Source organism: Lycorma delicatula, chromosome 12 (assembly GCF_047948215.1).
Source record: "Lycorma delicatula isolate Av1 chromosome 12, ASM4794821v1, whole genome shotgun sequence".
Lineage (NCBI taxonomy): Eukaryota > Metazoa > Arthropoda > Insecta > Hemiptera > Fulgoridae > Lycorma > Lycorma delicatula.
Window position 1 is genome coordinate 68,010,004 of NC_134466.1, and position 21,761 is coordinate 68,031,764.

A 21,761-nucleotide genomic window follows, 5' to 3' on the forward strand; every position below is an offset into this window, starting at 1 on the left:
GGAGGCTAAACAAAAAGAAAGTAAAAGGGTACCGTGGTGCAAACTTTGGAAATAACTCTGTACTAAAGGGAAAAAGTTTTTTTTAGTAGCAAACACATTTTTTTTCAACGTGATTCGGTTAGTTGTTTCTCATCTTTCTCAAAAAAATATTAAAATGCCAAAATTATGTATGATAATTATAATTATTATTTTACTACGATTGCCAATAAAATCGTTACGCAAAAATTCCCAATAAAAATATACGTCGTTCTTTTGTGTTGAAAATAATTTGAAAAAAATTGCAGTTTTATTTTCGCCAGTAATTAATTTGAGGATTAAATTTTGGTTTTGATTTTTATTTAGATTTAGATTGCAATTTATTTTTTATGAGAATACTAGGTTTTTTAAAGATATTTTTACTTATAGTCCTGTGGATTTTGACGGATAGATCTCGCCTCGGTTTTTCCTAACAAAAGTATCATCTCGATCTTGCTGTTTACTGAGTGTGATGATGACTCTTTTCCTCTCGAAAAAGAACTGGATTATAATCTCAGTACAATTATTTTGAGAAAATCTCAAAATAATTAAATTAATACTTGCTAAATGATAGATTATAGTAAAATAAAAAAAAAAAGTTAAGTGGTTTCTGAGGACAGTATAATGATAATCTATGTATATTTTTTTACTTATAAGATTTACTCTTTTACTCAAGAACTGATAAACTTTAGAAATATTTATCAGAATTCATATGGCTTTTTTAGTTAATTTGTTTACATCAAAAATTTATTTAATTTATTTAAGATTTTTGAAAGTGTATGTTTGGAGTGTCGCTTTATATGGAAGTGAAACTTGGACAATCGGAGTATCTGAGAAGAAAAGATTAGAAGTGCGGTGCTATACGGTGCTATGCTTTTGAAATGCGGTGCTATAGGAAAATGTTAAAAATCAGATGGGTGGATAAAGTGACAAATGAAGAGGTATTGCGGCAAATAGATGAAGAAAGAAGCATTTGGAAAAATATAGTTAAAAGAAGAGACAGACTTATAGGCCACATACTAAGGCATCCTGGAATAGTCGCTTTAATATTGGAAGGACAGGTAGAAGGGAAAAATTGTGTAGGCAGGCCACGTTTTGAATATGTAAAACAAATTGTTAGGGATGTAGGATGTAGATGCTATACTGAAATTAAACGACTAGCACTAGATAGGGAATCTTGGAGTACTGCATCAAACCAGTCAAATGACTGAAGACAAAAAAAAAAAAATTGTATACACCTTCCGACAACAAAAAACGGATCACTGAACGTTGCCCTTCTTTGGTGCAAACAGAAAGCGGAGCAGCCATGGTTATCGTCAGGGCAGCGATAATAGAACTAACCTAGTAGCATCAAACCTGCACAGAAAACAACAATTAAACCACGCATGCGTCACCTACGCTATACGACAGTACTATCAACATAAACAAAAATGTAACTAAATTGCGGATAATAATTGACATACCCTCGTGTGTATATATATATATATATATATATATAGAGGTGTATCACGAAGTTCTCCTGGGACTTTCATAAGGGACTTTCACCCCTCCCCATTTCTGTTATGCCGTTTCCAATCACTGAAATCATCATTTCCGTGAGAAATGGATCGGTCGTGGAGGTTCACATTCCTGGCCACAGAGATCGCCTAATCTAACACCTTGAGATATATGCGACTGGGGATGGTTGAAAAATGTCGCATACGAAACAAAAATATATTCTCATTAGGAATTAATTGTCCGCATCATGGATGCGACTGAGCAACTTAAGGACAGCTCTGAAGAACTAAAAAGAGCAAGAAAATCAGTACAGAAATGTGCCAGGAAATGTGTTGAAAATGGCGGGCTCATTTTTGAATATTTATTATAAGTAAACCGGTACGTGTAAAATGCACTTTGGTCTAGTGAACTGTTTCTAAATAAAATACGAATTTTTCTAACATTTCTTTAGTTTAACTTATTTATCATTTCGTTTAGAATTAAATTCTCTACAAGTTTTGTTAAAAAGTGTTATTTTTTTATTACACATTTAACAAAAGTAAGTCAAACATAAAAATCAAGTGTTTTTACCGCAATTTATTGGTTTACACCCAAGATTTCTAAAAAGTTTTCCATAAATACGGTTCTAGGACGTATTTTATTAGATTTTTCAGGCCAAAAACCATATGAAATCACTAATTATGCACCTTAATTACCTTCATAAAAATTTCAGTACGTCGTCATTTCACCGGGATAGCTGAAATCCGATGGAAATATTTAAGTAGCTGTAACTCGCTAAAAAAACCTTTTAGAAGGTTATATGTTTTTGTGAACGTTTTTCATTACTTTCACGAGTAGAATAGGTAATGAAAATTCTGGGAGAACTTCGTGATATACTCTGTATTTATTTATTTTTTTTAATTGACTTTCTTGTGCAATTCCACCCTGTTTATCGAAAGAAATTGGCACGCAGTGCCGTTTTATGAATATAATTAAATCCCAGAAAAAAATAATTGTAATAATGTTGCTTCAGATGTTTTAAATCTGTTAAATACCAGACCCTTTTATTTAATAAAACCGAACGTGAATATGTTTCACCCGAACTCAGTCGGGTGTTATCGTAAGGTTTGTTCCAATAGTTAATCTTTATCTCGTTACAATGTATTATGTAAATAGCACAAATAAAATATTGTTTTAAAACAATAAATCTGTTTTAAACAGATGATCTTAAAATTCTATGCGAATAAAAAAATTACAAATTGTTTTTCTCAGAAAAAAATTATCTTGCGTTGTCCCGATAAAAACTTTAATAATAATTTTTTAATGATATTACGTGTTAATTCCATTAGCCATGAAAAAACTGACCACCGCTTATTAACGCAATGTTAAGTTCTAAACTGAAATGTACACATTAAAATAAAGTATATAGTTATTAAAGTAAATACATTTTGTAAAATCTTAAAATTAATATTTAATATTAAAAATGACCTCGGTTATGAACTTCTGATCTTGGTCAAAGGGATATGTAGTTTATCTGAATACAAATTGATAGTGGTTTTAGTAAAAAAAAATAAAAATAAAATTCTTATAAAATAAAATAAAAACACTCTTTATTTTATCTGTATCACAATTTTTTATAAAAATATCAAAATATAATTCTAAAATAATTTTTTTTTTAAATAGGAGATTTGTAATAAATTTTTATTTTGTATTAAAATGACAGTATTCAATAATTATACTGGAAATTACGAAATGTAAAAAAATGGCTTAGACGAATAGGAGAGAAAATGATTTATACAATTGTGATAGAAAATTAATTAACTAATTGTTATTGTAAAACAGAAAACAAAGAAAGAGTTCATTGAACCGTATTTCTAATATTTCATAACCGTAATTCCATAACTGTATTTCATCTAGTCCAATGAATAGGGATTTCTTTGCTAAAAAAATTACTAGATTTCAGGGAAGTACATGGGGTTTTTTAGATTACGGTAAGTATAACTTGCTTATATGCCACTGGAGAAAATTTTCGCTAACTGGAAAAAAATGGCGGCCGTTCAAAGGTGATGAAAATCGGTTATCAATTTTGTAGGCTTCCTAGACGAAATCGTTCTAAATAAAAGTTGAAGATTATTTTGTTTAAAAGAAGGTCATCTTGCAAAAGATTGTGTAGTTAAGAAAGCAGGGGGTTTTCCTTTTATTTCCTGTTTAGCTTCCGATAAATTACCTTTCAAATAATACCTCAGAGGATGAATGAGGATGATATGTATGAGTGTAGTCTTGAACAGTCTCGGTTCGACCATTCCTGAGATATGTGGTTAATGGAAAACTAACCACCAAAGAACACCGGTATCCATGATATAGTATTCAAATCCGTGTAAAAATAACTGACTTTACTAAGATTTAAACGCTGGAACTCTGGACTTCCAAATCAGGTGAAGACGCGTTAACCACTAGACCAACCCGGTGGGTTAAAATATTAGTAACTATGGTAACTAAAGTACACACACCTTTGACGAAAAAGGTGGGTAGGGGGTTCTCCTGTGTGTTAAAATTGTTCACGAGTTGGGAAACCCTCTGATCATAACTGTAGATCTGACGACTGTTCCGCGTACAAGCGTTCGCGGAACTTGTTACCCAGTAGAATTGACTTTTAGTTATTCTGATATTTAGTGTCAGTGTTTTGTGTTTGTTTAGGTTATATTTCGGTTTTTGGTTGTCATTTGTAGGTTGGATTGATGTTGTTATCTTATTTTTATTGTTAAATGTACTCGTATGTTTTGGTACCACAGCAGTATTTATGTTTTGAGTTTATACATATTTTGTGTTTATAGTTCATTTGATGTTTGTGTTTCGTTCTTGTTTATTGTGTCGTTTTCAGTATAATTTGTTTTTGTTTAGATTTTTAGGTTATAGTTCGTTAATTTTGATTATATTTTGGCTTATGTTTATTTTCTATTTATATCTTATTTCTTATATATTTTTTTTGTTGTAAAACCTTTGTCGATTTAGTAGAGGTATGCCGGTGTTGAGTACTTAGTTCATCCGCCCATTAGGCGTGTAGTTGGGATTTCAGCTCAATCGAATGGTCCCATTTGGGAACTATTAGATCAATCGCATACAAAATCCGAGATTCAAGGTCGTTTGCGGCATTTGCAACGGTGGTATCTTGGCAGCGGTCAAGACTGGGATATGTCTTGAGTCCTTTGAAGATGATCTCCGGTAAAGTCCGTAAGGGCTAGGAAGGAAGGGATTCTCGGGGTCTTGACTCGGAGGATCAAGATGTGACATTTGCAGTACCTATTATTTAAGCTCTTAAACGTTAAATTTTCTTAATTATTACAACAAAAAAAACTGTTAAAAATAGCAGGTTTTTTGCAAAGCCAATATTTATTGCAAAAATAACTTTTTTACTATTTTTATTGTTTTAGAAGTTAGTTCTTGGAATTCCGAATTCAATGAGCGGTTACACAAGAAAATTAAGTGTATTTGTTGCTAAGATTGTAATTTGTTTATAAAAAGACTCTTCAGGAAATTGTAATTATTTAAGTTAATTTAAAAAAAAAAAACATTGTTATATAAAATCTGAAAAGAGATATACAGAGTGGTTCAGGAGGATAGGACATACGTTGACAACTCATTTTAGAGGCTAAAAATAAGAAAAAAGTTCATATAAACATAGGTCCGAAAACGTTTCGTTAGCGAGTTATACAGAGTGAAAGAGTTTCAGTTCCTCCGGCTAAATTAAGGCTTGCTGAAATTCTGGGAAGGTCAATTAAGGGGCAAATTCAATTGTTTCTTATGGTTATTGAGCTGGGAAAACGAAGAAAATAGGTCCCAGAACTGTATCTCTCGTAGTTTCTAAGATACCACGTGTAAAACGCCAAAAATAAGATCAAAAAACACTAGTTTACGTTTGACGTACAATAACGTTGTTAAGTTGGTAATAAATCATACATTTTTTAAACATAAATTGTAGATAATTTAATTACAGGAAGATTGATGTAAATAATGTCAACAAAAAAGAAATAAAAATTTAAACATGTCGACTTTTATTAACAACAAAACCGACGAAAACTTAGAAGAAAATGTTACAAAAAAGAAAGCAGATGTGTCTAGTAGGTACAATAATTTTAGACCTACAGAAAACAAGTTGGCAACATTGATTTTTTTATCACAATTTGTTTAAATACTACTCATTGTTGTCGGTTAATTGTGGTAATGTGTTAACCTTTCGCTGATCGATCGTGTTGCAGTATTACGTCGAATTCTTATCGTAAAAATTTCAGAAAACTGTTAAAAAGTGTAATTTTGTATTTATTTTACAGTGCATAAAAATCAAGTCTGTTAAAAAAAGTTAAATTCTGTTTAGTTTTGTTTTGAAAAATACCGCGTATCTTCACTAATGCCGAATATGCCGACATGATTTTTATCTATGAATTTTGCAATGGAAGTGCTGCGGCAGCGATTATGGAATATCGGCAGGGGTATCCTGGTCGTGTTGTACCAAATCGTAAAGTATTTATTAGAATTTTTAATAATCTTCGTGACAACGGTAGAAGTAAATCATGCAGATGAAGGTAAAAACATTCAGCAGATGGTTCAACGTAGTCCGGCAACGAGCACACGATTAATTGCAACAAGGCTCGACATTTCACAAACTAGAGTATGGAGGACATTAAATAATAATGGATTGCATCCTTTTCATATTCAGAAAGTGCAACATCTCCGGCCTGGTGACTACGCCAGCCGGCTGCAGTTTTGTCAACGGGTTAATAGGAATCAACATTTAATTCCATTTATACTATTTTCGGATGAAGCTACTTTCACTCGTAACGGAATAAACAACACACGGAATGCGCATCGGTGGTCTGAAGAAAACCCACATGCTACAGCGGAAAAAATTTCCAGCAACGATTTTCAATGAATGTTTGGTGTGGTATCATAGACGACCAATTAATTGGTCCTTTCATACTACAACATCGTGCCACAGGGAGAAATTATCTGGAATTTTTACGTAATGAATTTATTATATTGCTGGAAAATATCCCCTTAGCAAAACGAATTGAAATGTATTACCAATTTGATGCAGCTCCTACACATTTCACATTTCTTATTTTGTAACATTTTCTTCTAAGTTTTCGTCGGTTTTGTTGTTAATAAAAGTCGACATGTTTAAAATTTTACTTCTTTTTTGTTGACATTATTTACATCAATCTTCTTATAATTAAATTCTCTACAATTTATGTTTAATAAATGTACGATTTACTGCCAATTTAACAATGTTATTGTACGTCAAACGTAAAAAAATGTGTTTTTTGACCTTATTTTTGCGTTTTATATGCGATATATTAGAAACTAAGAGAGATAAAGTTCTAGGACCTACTTTTTTCGATTTCCCAGCTCAAAATCCATAAGAAACAATTGAATTTGTCCCTTAATTGACTTTCCCAGAATTTCAGAAAGCCTTAATTTACCCGGAGGAACTGAAACTCGGGCGAAATCGTTCATCCTGTATAACTCGCTAACGAAGCGTTTTCGGACCTATATTTATATGAACTTTTTTCTTATTTTTAGCCTCTAGAATGAGTTGTCAAAGTATTGCCCTATCCTCCTGAATAATTCTGTATTTTCACGTCATTACATAACATAATACTAGGGAAATTAGAGATGATCAAATTATTTTTTCAGTTCTATATATTTTTGATACGTCGTTACCGAACGACGTAAAAAAATTATCTTCTGACCGATTCATTTAAAACTAAATTCGCCTCTTTCCAGGTGAATGCTGTTATAAAATTATTTATTTATTTCATTAGATCCAAATTCTAATAATAATAACAAACAACTTAAAGAGATTGACATAAAACGAAAAATTACACGCTTACTTAATTTTTAATACAAAAATTCGTCAGTTTTGTATATAAGGAAGTAATTTAAGATGGGAATAATAAATTAAGTCTCTCTAAAAAAAAAAAAAAAATACGAATAGGAAAATCGGTTTAAAAAGTAAGGATTGAATGTAAAGAGAAAATATGTACATACATTATATATGTAAAATTCTTTTTTATGTACAAACAATCTCTTGTTATAGAGGTTATTTATTCCTTTCACATAATTTTTTTTTCGTAAATCTATTATATTTCAATTCTAAATTGTTATGTTTACGATAATCTGCCTTTTATTTGCCTTGACCGTTCAAATTAAAAACTCTAATACGCAAATGAAGGTTTACGCAGTGCTTTGTTACAGTTCAATTATTTTTGATAATTTTTCTTTATTCGTTGTTTCGTAAAAGGCAGACCTTTTTCATTTTTTTATATTTGAATTTAATTAATTGAACTTTACAACGAAATTGAATTACTGAAGATTAAAATAAAATCAAAAACTGAATTAATTGTGCGATAAGTTTAGTAATGAAAAAAATAATTTTAATTGTAAAAGTAGTGTAAACGTACTATTTGCAGGGACAGCGGACATCAATGATGGATTTGAAGAGATAATTAATTTTATCATTTTTTCTCAAACTATTATAAGTACAATAAATATACAACGAAGACGCGATGATTCATTCGATGTTATAACAATCCAGCGAATGTTAACAAGACGGTTTCCACTTTGAGATGGAAAACATTTTGAAAAATCGTTAGGCTTACATCGTTTTTCATTGTATTATGGATTTCATAAAAATCTGAGAAAAAAAGGTGTGGTCGTAATCGAGTAAATTGCAGGGAAAAGTAAAACGGCCGAATTAAATAAATTATTCAAAACGTCCTCGGACACTTTTTATAATTTACTACCTTTTTAACTAGGGTAGTTTACCCTTTTAGTAGGGTACTCCACCCTACCCCTGCACTGAAATATCTTGGGGTGTGGATAGACAAGAACGCCATGTTCCCGACTTACGTAACAGAAGAATCGGTCAAGCCGAGAAAACAGCTACCGCTATCGGTCGGATAATGACCAACATCAGGGGTTGTCGCACATCGAAGCGGATTGGTCTTATCTCGGGTGGTACTCTCGAAAGTACTGTATGGAGCCCCAGTCCGGTCCATCTCGCTGGAAAGGTGGAGAGCCCGTGCAATTCTAAGCCGGGTGCATAGGGCTGTCTCTTTCTTCGGGTATGCTGCGGATCTCCACGTTTGGAAGAGGAAGGAAATGTACAGGGGAGTGGATACGGCGAATGCGGAGGCATCATTTCTCCGCGGGTGGCAGTCGAAGTAAGGCAGATGGACATGCAAACTGATTACGTAACTCTAGAGGTGGCTGTGCCGAAAATACGGATCAACATAGTGCTATTTCGAGCGGTCCTCACGTGAAGCTGTAGTGGGAGACTAGAGGTTATACTCAGCTCCCGACGCACCAGACCTGAGGTTCTCTGGGATTTAGTTTATGCTGGTTGCACTCCAATCGCTTAAATTAACGATATTCGTTTGCGGGTAACTGAATTTTTGCAGATTGATATGCTGTCGTGGCATACTTGATGAATCTACTCGCTAGGGTGTAGTTTAGGCTTAAAGGTCAGGAGTGGGGTCTTCGATCTTCCGCGAGTAGACCTTTAGCTTAGTTCCTGAGGGCAACGTGGTAGCGTTAGGTGTCAGATGTCTTCTTCGGAAGGGATAAACTCATTACTATCTCTCGGATGAATTTACTGATGTAGTGTCCCTCGGGGCATCTGCATCGGTGGCATCTCACGTGGCCGGGCTGAACACTGTGGAATGTGATCAGTTTGAGGGCGAGAAAATGTGTCCTCCGTTAAAGCCATTGTTGGCAAGGAACGGAGGGGGCGACCTGATACGCTACGAGGCGGGATCTTCTCCCCTCGGGGGGGATTGAGATGTGCCGAAACTACGGGGAAGTAGGGTATGAGTTGACCAAGTTCCTTAACAATTACGGGTATTTTAAGGCATAACTATGCGCGCGGACGCTGAAACCCTCCCTGGAATGCAATTATTGCGGGGAGGAGTATGCCGGAGTCTACACGGTGTTCGTGTGCGATCAATTTCTGCAGCATAGAGATGCATGCAGGATAGAATTCGGGATGCTTACCCCATCAAACATCATCGGGCCTATGCTATAGGTCGAACGTTGGTGGCAGGCTATGTGCATGATGTTTGTAAATATCATCCGAACCAAGTTGGTGGAAGATGTCCAGGGGTGAATAACTACCTCTGAGTTGTCGTTGGGGTGGGTCTCAAGGTTCTTTCTTTCTTTTTCCTGTTTAGCCTCCGGTAACTACCGTTTAGATAATTCTTCAGAGGATGAATCAGGATGATATGTATGAGTGTAAATGAAGTGTAGTCTTGTACATTCTCAGTTCGACCGTTCCTGAGATGTGTGGTTAATTGAAACCCAACCGCCAAACAACACCGGTGTATCCACGATCTAGTATTGAAATGCGTGTAAAAATTACTGACTTTACTAGGACTTGAACGGTGGAACTCTCGACTTCCAAATCAGCTGATTTGGGAAGACGCGTTAACCAGTACACCAACCCGGTGGGTTAGGTCTCAAGTTTGAGGTTAAGAAATCCCACAGGATCCCGATGAGTTCGTGTAGTTGGGCCAGCAATGGAGGTGCGGTTGGAGAAGACAGATGGGGTGCTCTGATAATATTGTAAGGTGAGCCCGATATCCTATGCTGTTGATAGGAGGGGGGTTTAGTGGGTACACCCAAAAGGGAGAGTCCCACACTTACACGGGGTACGAGAGTAGATGGTGCCTAAAAATGGTTTCCCCTCTTCCGTCAAAAAAAAAACTTTTTAACTATAAGAGAACAGTCCTTCGACCAACTTTCTTTTTTTAGGTCAAAAGTTATGATTTCGACGTGTAATTTGTGCACCAAAATTTTTATTTGTATCGCCTCATTTTGTAGTTCGAGTAGAAATCAGAATGGGTGTATTCGCTAACCGTAATTCGAAAATAAAGCGTTTCGAGATTTATGTTTGTATGAAATTTTAATCAAAGGAATATAAAATTAGCAGCTATTTCCGTGTTGTGGAATATCTGTTTTAAGAAATTTGTTTTGAATTTTATAAAATAAATTTTGTGTTACCGTATAAAACTTCTTTTTTTTTGTTAAAAATATCACTTTTTAATTGGTCGTTTCATTACCGGAATTACATTAATATCCATATGATATTTTCAACAATTTTTAATTGTTAGATCTGTATTGAAAACAAGCAGATTTATTTCCTGTTTTCGACCTTGAGTCGGTCTGTTTTGATCTCATCTTTTTTTTAACGGTCGTTTGTATTTGTATCGGCTAAATAGGAAGTTTCGGCATATTTTGTTCCTCTACTTTAATATGTAATTCCTCATTATTATCTTTCTATCTCATTTCATTACTATTATTTTATTTATTCGCAAATGTTTTTGTCCGTAAGAACAACGTCATCACCGAATCCTAAGTTCTATTTTACTTCTTTGATAATTATTCTATGAAATACAGAATACAGTTATTTTTTATATCTTTTCCGTGACAAAATGTTAACTACTCTTCCTGTCTTTGATTACCAATCGCAGTTCTTCGTTCTATTCCCCCCCCCCCAACAAAAAATAGATGACACGGTTTATAGACCGCATACCTTTTAATAAGTTACACTGCTATTTTTAATTATTTTTTAAAAGCCTTTTACGGGTTTACTTTGTCACATATGTCAGTATTTTCCGAAAAATCACGCACGATTTATTGTGTATAATTTTATTTATGTAAAATTATTTTAAAAGTTATTCGGAAATTATTCTTAAAATTATCCCTGAAAAAAAAAGAATTAAAATGCAGTACATTTTTATTAGTCGTCCCTCCTTGGGTGAAATATGGCTTCCAGTTTCTCCTTGAGACAAATGGATGCGCTAAAAGAAATATCTGATATTTCTTTCTTAACCCGGGTACTATACGAAACTCTAAAATCGATTAGGAGATTAATTTACTACTTAAATATAAACAGGAACGCTATTTAATATCTGGTAAAAAATGAATGTTTTTGTTATTCAAAAAAATAATTTTTTTTACGTTAACATAAATCTTGGATTATATTTTTTTATGTTTCGAAACCGTACAAATTGTTATATATCAAACGAGGGGTAACCAAAAAAGGATGAATTTATTATTTACCAAATATTTTATATTGTTTTTTCGACGTCAACCATCGATTGGACGGGCTTGGCTTATCGTGACTGCCATTCTCAAAGTCATAGTAGGACCTATTTTTTGACATCATGTTTAGAAATGATTCCGATTTCGTCAGAACATCCCGTTAACTAGTCAAAACGTTGATCCCACAGCTCCGATTTCAGGAGGGTAACTTAAAAAGTCACAGGGAGTTTGTATGAAGGCTGCGGCACATTTTAGATATTTTTTCGGGCCAAATTTTGAGCAGTAACGTAACGTACATTATCGTGGTGTAGGCCCCATTGAGATGAATGCAGCAAATATGTCGGGTTTGTTAGATTAGCGTTTTCACCCGGTAAGCTCGGTTTTATGCGGGAGGGGGGCACTATATGTCGGTTAAATGTTTTATTTTTATTTTTTATTTTACAGAAAACTTTATAACCATGGCCCTGAAAAGGCCCAAAAAAAATTTCTGGAGCAACATCCCCGCTAAAAATTTAGCTACGATCCGCCATCGGAATGAATATTGATTTTAAAAATATTAAGTTTTAAGAATAATTGAAAAAGTATTATTTTTTACTTTGTTGTGTATTTTTTAAATTCGGTATAATATTTTAAAAGTATACCCGTATTTAATCTAATTGTCTTAGTTTTATTTAAAATATGATTTGGCCTAGACAAAAGTCGATTGTTAGAATATTTGATTGTGATTTATATAAACAAAAAAAAAGAAGAAAAAAATTATGTCTATTTAAAAGAAACGAAAAGGCGAGGAACTTGTCTCGATAAAAAAGAAAATGGATAGTGAAAGACGTAAAAAATTGATTTCTGAACGCGGTCTACGGGCATGTACAATTTCTATCTTAATTTTCTACTATACGGAGGTCGTGTTTAAAGTTTTTACAAACGACCGATAGATGGCGCTATTGAGATGTGACATTACTATTGTTGTAAAATTCGACTTTTTTTATTGTTACAACAATGGCAGCTCAGAAATCGGCCAAGTAGTTTGTTTACACTGAGCGTTCTAAAAAACAGTTTAGTCTAGAAATGGAAATTTCAGGTGAAGGTCGGATGATTTTTTACGATTTTAGTAAAGGCTTCGAATCTGCTTCGTTAACATTTTGGTAACGAATCGCCTCAGAAAAGAGTACCACCTACATTCGGTTTGCGTTCAACAACGGAAATCGGTTGTTGTTCCAAAAAAAATCGTTACTGTGCTCAAATTACTAAAGAGAATCGACATGCGACTTATCGTGACGTAGAGGCATCCTTAGACGTATCGAAGACTAAAGTACATTCGATTTTGCACGAACATTTAGCTGTGAAAAAAATCTGTTCCCGATTGATTCCTCGTTATTTGACCGAAGTTCAAAAACGGACACGTGTCAATCGGTGTAAGGAATGCTCATAAAACTAGATCGAGGTAATTCAAAATCCGTATACAACATCGTAACAGGAGACGAAACTCTGATATATTCATACGAGTGCCAAACTAAGTGATAATCAACCGTTTGGGTGTTCTAAGATGAACCGAATCCAACAAAATCGGTTAAAGAAGCACTTCTGAGAAAATGATCGCTTGTTTCTTCGTTTATACTGGATGCGTAGCGATCCATCGCTTTAAGAGGATTGAAGAACAGTTAATGCTGAACGATATACAACAATTCTTTTACCAGAAGTCATCGATGATGAAATCAGGAAAAATAACCGAAAACGTCGCATCATTTTTCATCATGACGTTGCCAACTCTCGTACATCACGTCGAATAATTGTTTATTTGACGAAGTAAGACAATGAATTAATGTCTCATTGCCCACATTCCCTGTTTTATTATTACCTAATAACTTCTTTTTGTTACCAATTATTAAACAAATATGCGTGGACAGCGATTTTCATCGATTGAAGAAGCTGTTGAATCCTTTCAAAACCGTGTTTTTAATGTACCAACTTCAGAATGGAAAAAAATGTTTTTGGTTCGAATGTATGAAAAAGAGTATAAAAATTAAAGGGGAATGTTTTGAGAAACAATAAAACGATTTGTACCGAAAAACGTTTTTTCTTTCATTGTTTTTGTAAAATGTAAAAATCAGCCCTCGTATGTAGCTTATATTTAAAATATAAAAAGAAATTGTTATTTGCCTATTAATTTTTAGATCTACTTTCTATATGTAGATATTTTAAAAAAATCAAAAATTTTACAGATTTAAAAAAAAAATACAATCGCCTGAAAATACTTTATTCGTATATTTATTGCGTGCTACAATGAAATTGATTTGTAATCTTTCTTGACTAATTCAGTAATTATGAAAATGTAATCGGAAAAAAACGATGAGTCATAATTTCGCGGAAATGTAAGCAAAAAAGTGAAATGACCGTACCGGTCTCTCGCCAAAATATTATTAATTTTTGGGCGTAGAAATAAAATCGTCGGTCTATTCTACGCGTATTGGCAGAAGCTGTAGCAAGAATTATTAAGAATGAGCTTAGACGTGCTGAATCGACGTTGATTAGTGGTACTGAATGTTGTATCCAACAATATGGCGATCACATCGATGAAAATTACGTTGAATGCTTCTTAATTACTGTGATCTTAATTGTTTTTATAAGCTATCAATTAACGTAATTTCGTCTTTTTTTTAATTCTGTTTTTATATATTTCTAGATAGATAATTTTTTTAAAATTATCAGGATTTTTATTAAATTTAAAATTATAATAGTTTTGTAACAAATTTTAGTTAGTTTTGTTTTGAATTATAGTCGAGTACATGTGTTTGTTTTCTATTCGTTTAATTTAAATAAATTTTCTCTGAATCAAATTCTCTACTGATTTTGTTAGACGTTTATTTGTTTATTGGCAATTTAAAAATTAAAAATTTTCTGCGAATGTAAAAAAGAGGTTTTATCAACCTTTGTGCTTTCAATAATTTTCTCGAAAACTACTACAAATTTAGTTTTGAAAAACCTGTTTCCTTAAATGTTTTCTTTTCAAAAAAACAGATAAAAGGCGCTAAGTATTTTCTTTAATCTGAGTTATAAGTATTTACAGTACGGTTTAATTTTACTTTAATTTAAATTTAACTTTTATTTAGTTAAACTGTTAATTACTAAGTAAATGTTGTAATCACCATTGAAATACTATCTAGAAAGTAAGAAAAAATAACGATTGAAATGCGTCCTGCTGGTAAATTAATAATTAGGCAGGAATTTATTAACAGAAACGTGAACCGAATTATGGATGGGCCTTAATTTTTTCTGTTAAATTCGTTAAAAGAATAGCTTTAAACCGGTTATGAATACAAGAAGAAAAGAAAAGTAATATACGAAATTCTAATTTTAATTTCATGTTAATTTTGGTTTGTTATTTATAATAAAGTATGAAATTCATTTTCTGCATCCTTCAAATTAAAATCCTGGATCCTGAAATAGCGATATCTTATATTGCTTACAGGATATATGTAAGGATACATCAAAGGATGCAGAATGCATCCTTTAAATGTGGTAAATTTTTGAAAAAAAAAAGTTGTATAATTTTGTTTCATAAAAACCGTTTTCCAGTTTATTTCCTTAAACAACCAAAAATGGATTACAACTTCTGGATTTTAGTTTTTTATATAAAAGGCTACTTTTTTAACAGACTTTAAAAAAAAAAGACCGAGTGCTGAATTTCAACCCGTATGAATTATTTAAAAATTTTTCTTTTTGAAAATATATCTCTTTTTCAAATGAACGGATTTCGAAGATTTTTTTTTTATTGTATGAAGGAACTCACTCTGGTAATCCTTACAGGTATTTTTGTAGATAACGAGTGAAAAATTACACTCTTCCATTTCCCATTGGATTTTTGTAGCGTAGTGATTTGTACACCCTAAAAATGTAATTATTGTGAAGTATTTTTATTTGATAATTGAACAGAATATCTTAAAACGTAATGAAAAATAAACAAAACAAAAATGTATATTCTCAATTTTTTAGAATCCGTTAGACTAAAAAAGTGTGTCTTAATTTTTTGTTTTATTTTTTGAAGACGGACAACTCTACACATTTTTGTATACCTTCGATATTTTAAATAAAATTATTAAAGTGTAAAAAGAAAGTACGTTAACCGAGTGAATAAATAATTGCTCTACAATATTTATAAATAAATTTAATTCTTAATTTGGTTTCATCGTAAAAAAACATAAAAATTTAAATCGTAGAAAAATTTTAATTTTTTAATTATAAAATCACAAAAATACTTGTACAGGAACTGTTTTACCACTGAATTTTCAACGGATAAAATCTTAACGTATTTAAAAAAAAATATATAATACAAAAATGTATTTAATTGACAAATAAATTTTAAAGTATATCTTACCTGTCTTTTATTTACTTATTTTTTTTATTCGGTCGTTTATTTATATCATTTTGTTTGAAATTAATTAAACGCTCATAAAAGAATAACAAACCAACGAAAGTCAATCGCACTAAATAAAAATTGCACCACACGAAATAAAATATTACGATTATTATAAATAAAAATTAAAATTTTTACAAAATTTTTATTTTATTAACTAAATATACTTAAAACTATTATATAATTACTTAATTTAGTTTTTTTTTCTTTTTCTTTTTTTTTTCTTACTGTAATATATAAGTAAATATTTGTACACCGCTATCAACTGTTTTATAATAACTAATCTGGTATGATGCGCTAGAAAAGAAATTTGTTTAATTTCCCCCTACTCACATCTTATAATATTTCTATCTCCGTCGTTCTCGATATACATCTCTCTCTTTTTATTATCCCCTTTCACACATTCTTGATGTATACACAAACACACGCACACAAACAAGAATAGATGAACTCTTACCAGTCGATTTGTTTCGGGATAATAAATTATCTTTTGTATTTATACGGCGCGTTTTTTTTCGTTGTAAAGATATTAGCTTTTTTTTATTTTTTTATTATAGGGCATTGATAATATTATTATAAAAAATTAGTAAAAAAAATTTATGTTATAATAAAACAAACGATTTAACTAGATTTATTTTTCTATTATAAGAACATATTTAAAAACGTGTTATTTGCTAAAATTATCTAGGGAAAAAAAATTCAGATTGCAACAGAATCAACCCTATGTTACTAATCGTATTATTTATTATAAATAACGTACTTAATTTCTGATAAATTTACTTTACATCTACGTCCAATTATTTACTTCGTACATCTTTTTATTCTCAGCGACCGCAACAAACGCGACGGTTTTATTCTACGGGCTTTAGACACGTCCATATTTAAAAAAATAAAGGAGTCGATTTTTCATTTGGAAAAGCTTTGTACCCGACCGGCTTTCATAAAGCATTCTGTTTTAATGGTCCACAGCTGTTAGGATCCGTCTTGCTACAGGTGCGTTTCGTTCCATCACCGCGGTAAATCTACCAGTGAACAGCCATCTCTTTGGTACACACGAAACCAAATGATCTGGTGCTACGTAGCCCACATTAAAGCGTAACCAAATCATCCGAATTTTGACGCGGTGTTCTCCAAACTACATCTTAATCGATATCAGGAACCAAAATCTACGAGGGTAAGTGAATTATTATCCGCAATGTAGTTATAAATTTTATCGCAATACAAATAGGAAACTTAACATGTACATCGTTTTTCAACGTAGTCCCCTTGCATTTCAACGCATTTGGTCCATCGTTGCACAAGCTTCCCGATGCCCTCATAAAAGAAGGTTTTCGGTTGAGCTGCGAGTCAGGAATGAACCGCTTCTTTCACCGTTTCGTCCGAGGTAAATCGACGATCCCTTAATGCCTCTTTGAGTGGACCAAACAAGAGGTAGTCAGAAGGGGCAAGATCAGAACTATACTGAGAATGAGCCGGTACTTTGAAGTTGAGTTTCTGGAGCGTTTCAGCAGTGCGGGCAGCAGTACGTAGACCACCGGGTTGGTCTAGTGGTGAACGCGTCTTCCCAAATCAGCTGATTTGGGAGTCGAGAGTTCCAGCGTTCAAGTCCTAGTAAAGCCAGTTATTTTTACACGGATTTGAATACTAGATCGTGGATACCGGTGTTCTTTGGTGGTTGGGTTTCAATTAACCACACATCTCAGGAACGGTCGAACTGAGAATGTACAAGACTACACTTCATTTACACTCATAGATATCATCCTCATTCATCTTCTGAAGAATTATCTAAACGGTAGTTACCGGAGGCTAAACAAGAAAATGAAAAGGTTAAAGGGCAGCAGTATGTGGACGGGCATTGTCGGGCAACAATACCTTTCGACAGCAGTCCTCGGAGTATGCTTCGAATTGCAGGATTCAGCTTGGCGGTAAGCAACTCAATGTAACGCGCACTGTTTATTGTCGTGCCCCGTTCCTCATAATGTTCCAGTACTGGGTCTTGTGAATCCCAAAAAACCGAAAGCATCAGTTTTCCTGCGGACAGTTGGCTCTTGAACCTTTTTTTTTGCAGGACGAATTTGGATGTTTCCATTCCGTATCTGCCGTTTACTCTCCGGCGCGTAATGATAGATCCATTTTTCGTCACCGGTGATAATTCTGTCTAAGAAGATGTCCCGTTAGTTACCATAGCGATCCAAATGTTTTTGGCAGATGTCCAAACCCGTTCGTTTATGCGACTGTGTGAGTTTTTTGGGACGAATCTTGCACAGACTTTATGAAACCCAAGTCTGTTGTGGATGATTTCGTAGGCAGAACCGTGACTAATTCGCAGATGATGTACCACTTCATCGATAGTTACTCGTCTGTCTAAGAAAACCATGTCATGTGCACGCTCAAGTTTTTTCTCATTTCTGGCGGTAAACGGTCGTCCGGTTCCTTCGTCGTGCGTAATTTTTTAATTAATGTAATGTGCGACCATTTTTTAATTTTTCAATCCATTCGTAGACACTCCGTTGCACACTGTTCCCGTACCGTACCGAAAGTCTTCGATGAATTTCGGTCCCTGATACACCTTCCGACCACAAAAAACGCATCACTGAACGTTGCTCTTCTTTGGTGCAAACAGAAAGCGTAGTAGCCATGGTTAACGACAGGGATAGCGATAATGGAACTAACCTAGCAGCATTAGACCTGCACAGACATAACAATTTAACCACGCATGCGTCATCTACGCAACACGACAGTACTACCAACATAAACAAAAATATAACTAAACTAGCTCTACCCGCCACGCTTCGCTGTGGCACATTGTGGTTGCATGGATGAGAAATGAGAAACAATACAAAGCATACGTTTCATAGAAGTTTAATTTTGCAATACTTGTGGATATACAATATTTTTTTTGTTTTTCCACTGTTTGCATAGATATAAAGGCTATCTGGTTTGTCGACTCGGGAACACGCAACATACAGTGTTGCCCATGTGAGAAGCAATCCGCATCTAAATCTAAACCACACGATTCTAAACATTGACCTTGAGCTTTATCGATTGTGAGTGCAAATGCCAATCGAATTGGGAATTGCAATCTTTTAAATTAAAATGGTGTATCGGTCGGGATTATGGGTATTCGAGGAATGAGGACATCTTCACCTTTGAAAGGCCACGTTAAAATCGTTGCTTCCACTACGTTATTCATCAATTTCTTAACTGCAAGTCGCGTGCCGTTGCAGAGTTTTTGGCTGATTAATATTCCGCAACAGGATAATTGTCATTTTTTGATCGAACCGTTGCTAGAATCAAGCTAATGAGGAATGTTTTCCCAGTTCCTCCTGGCGCATCCAAGAAGAAGGTCCCCCCAACTCCGTCATTTATCATTTGCATTATGCGATCATAAATGGTTTTCTGTTCACGCGTTAATTTGGGAATGTTTGATCGAACATATGACTGAAGATCACCAATGTTGTAACTCTGTTCACGGCGTAAATCCATATCAAATAAAGCAATCGCAGCTCGGGTGGGTGCTGGCATTCCCAATTGACTAAGAACTTTATTTGCAATAGCAAATAAAGACTAAGCACTTGTCTTCAATATTTATCAATGCTTCGTTGTAAATGGCTTCTGTAAATTCCATGGTCATATTGCTATTTTCTAGGCGTACTCTATGCAAAATATCCTCGGCCATATGCGATCGATATTTTTCCCATAACTCTGTGGGAGATGAAGGGAAGCAAGCGGTCAATATAATTGCGAATAATGCGCGAATTTGGTTAGGATGTGCAGATTCCGGCAGATGGGGCGGTCACTGGTACACGGCTGACCGCTGACCGTTAAAAAACCGTTTTCTCGCGGTCGCGGGTATGTGACTGATGCGAAAAATAGATAAAAACAATATTTGATGCGGGTTATATATCGTGCTAAAATTTGAGCTCAATCGGTGCAGAACATTTTGAGTTTTTGAAGCGTATACAAACGAACTTAACATTTTTATATATAAAGATTTATGGGCTGCGAAAAAAAGTCCTTAAGTCGTGCGAAAAAACACATCATTTTAAATGCTTACAAAAGCAGAGTAATGCTTACAAATTACAGAATAATCAAACGGCGTTGATTTCAGATGTTAATAAACTGCTAACGTAAGTAGAAGTTGTGCTGCTTCAGTGTACATCGTGATTCTCGAGTATGAATCTACTAATGAATTACGGTCTCCAAAGAAAACAAAACCCCGCAGGTCAATTGAGAAAAAGATGAGATTTTGATAAAAACGCGATTCGTAAAAAATTTAGACGAATTTGAATTATTTAGAAATATTTTAGCGGTGTATTATGTCCTTTGGAAGAGAATTCGGTTATTATCTTCGACAACGCTTCTTATCATTAAGCGAAAAGAATTCCAGCCGTGTTATAGAAAAACAATGATATCAAAATGCGGCTTAGTTCAAAAGGAATAATTTTTGAAGAGGTTTAAGTTAATGTTCAATCATTGCAAAGGGTTTCGCGTATTAAAAGTAATTATAGTCCGTATAAAATTGGTTTGACACACAACGCCAAGTAAGTAAGTCGTGTTTTTATTCGGCTCCTAACGAATACGTTTGCCGGCCTCCGTGGCGCGAGTGGTAACGTCTCGGACTTTAATCCGGTGGTTCCGAGTTGGAATCCCGGTCAGGCATGGCATTTTCATACGCTATAAATCATTCATTATGTAGGGATATTATTTTCTGTGTATTTGGTTATTTCGACTTTTTTTGTTTGCTTAGTCTTAAGTCTATCTGGGCTATAAGAAAGTCGGGTGTTTTAATTTATTTACTGTAAGTCATCCTTCTTGGTGGCTTTTCTTTTTGTTTTTGTTTTTGTGTTTTTTTAAAAATAAAATACTGATGTTTTAGCTGTTAAATTTAATTCAAAGAAATTTGTTACTTAATCAGTTGTGATTTTGTTTACATTGGCAACGGCCATACGGGCTCTTTGTGATTGGTCGTTGTATTTGATAGCGGCCATCTTGCATTGATCTGATTGGTTTTCCTTTGTTTACATTTCCATCTGATTTATTAGCCTCTTATTTATTAAAAAACTGTACAAATTAAGAATAGATATAGATTTATTAAAAATAGATGAAAACAATCTTTGATGCGGGTTATATATCGTGCTAAAAGTTTTTTTTATCGTGTTTTTTTTTTTTTTAATAAAATACAGATGTTTAGCTGTTAAATATAATTCAAAGAAATTTGGTCGTTGTGTTTGACAGTGGCCATCTTGCATTGATCTGATTGGTTTTCCTTTGTTTGCATTTCCAAATTAAAAATGTACAAATTAAAAATAGATAAATAGATTTATTAAAAATAGATGAAAACAATCTTTGATGCGGGTTTTATATCGTGCTAAAATTTGAGCTCAATCTGTGCAGAATATTTTGAGTTTTTGAAGCCGTACACAAACGAACTTAACATTTTTATATATATAGATTGCGTATAATAATTGACTTACCCCCTCGTACTTTCCCGCTAGGCATCGCCTTTTTTTAGCTCTAAATATGTGATTGCCTCTCGTTCTTAACCGTTATTCCGTGTTATTACCCCCGTTAGCGGCCTTGTTTCGTAAATTATTGCCTTAGTCTTTGTCGATATCATAAAAGCAACACAAATCCGGCTATATGAAAAATCCTACAATATTGTAAAGCGTGAATCCTGATGCCATTGTTTATAAAGACGGCTCTAAACACGATAACTCAGTCGGTTCTGTTTTTGCGGTTGTCAATAGAACTTACATGT

At 33.6% G+C, this 21,761-nt stretch overlaps 2 protein-coding genes across 10 annotated transcripts in view; one reads left to right on the plus strand and one right to left on the minus strand.

Moving 5' to 3' along the window:
* Positions 1 to 21,761, plus strand: part of LOC142332836 (EF-hand domain-containing family member C2-like) — a 367,638-nt gene that overhangs the window by 231,326 nt on the left and 114,551 nt on the right. The window lies entirely within an intron of this gene.
* The window catches only part of LOC142332838 (facilitated trehalose transporter Tret1-like), a 94,612-nt gene that overhangs the window by 71,207 nt on the left and 1,644 nt on the right, over positions 1 to 21,761 (minus strand). The window contains exon 1 of one of the 3 annotated variants that reach the window (XM_075379477.1): positions 15,962 to 16,417. The exons of 1 other annotated variant lie outside the window; for it this stretch is intronic. The gene's annotated coding sequence lies outside the window, so the exon portion shown is untranslated. Of the gene's footprint in view, positions 1 to 15,961; positions 16,418 to 21,761 lie in introns of those variants that run through there. One more of the 3 variants, XM_075379478.1, reaches the window with a different exon arrangement.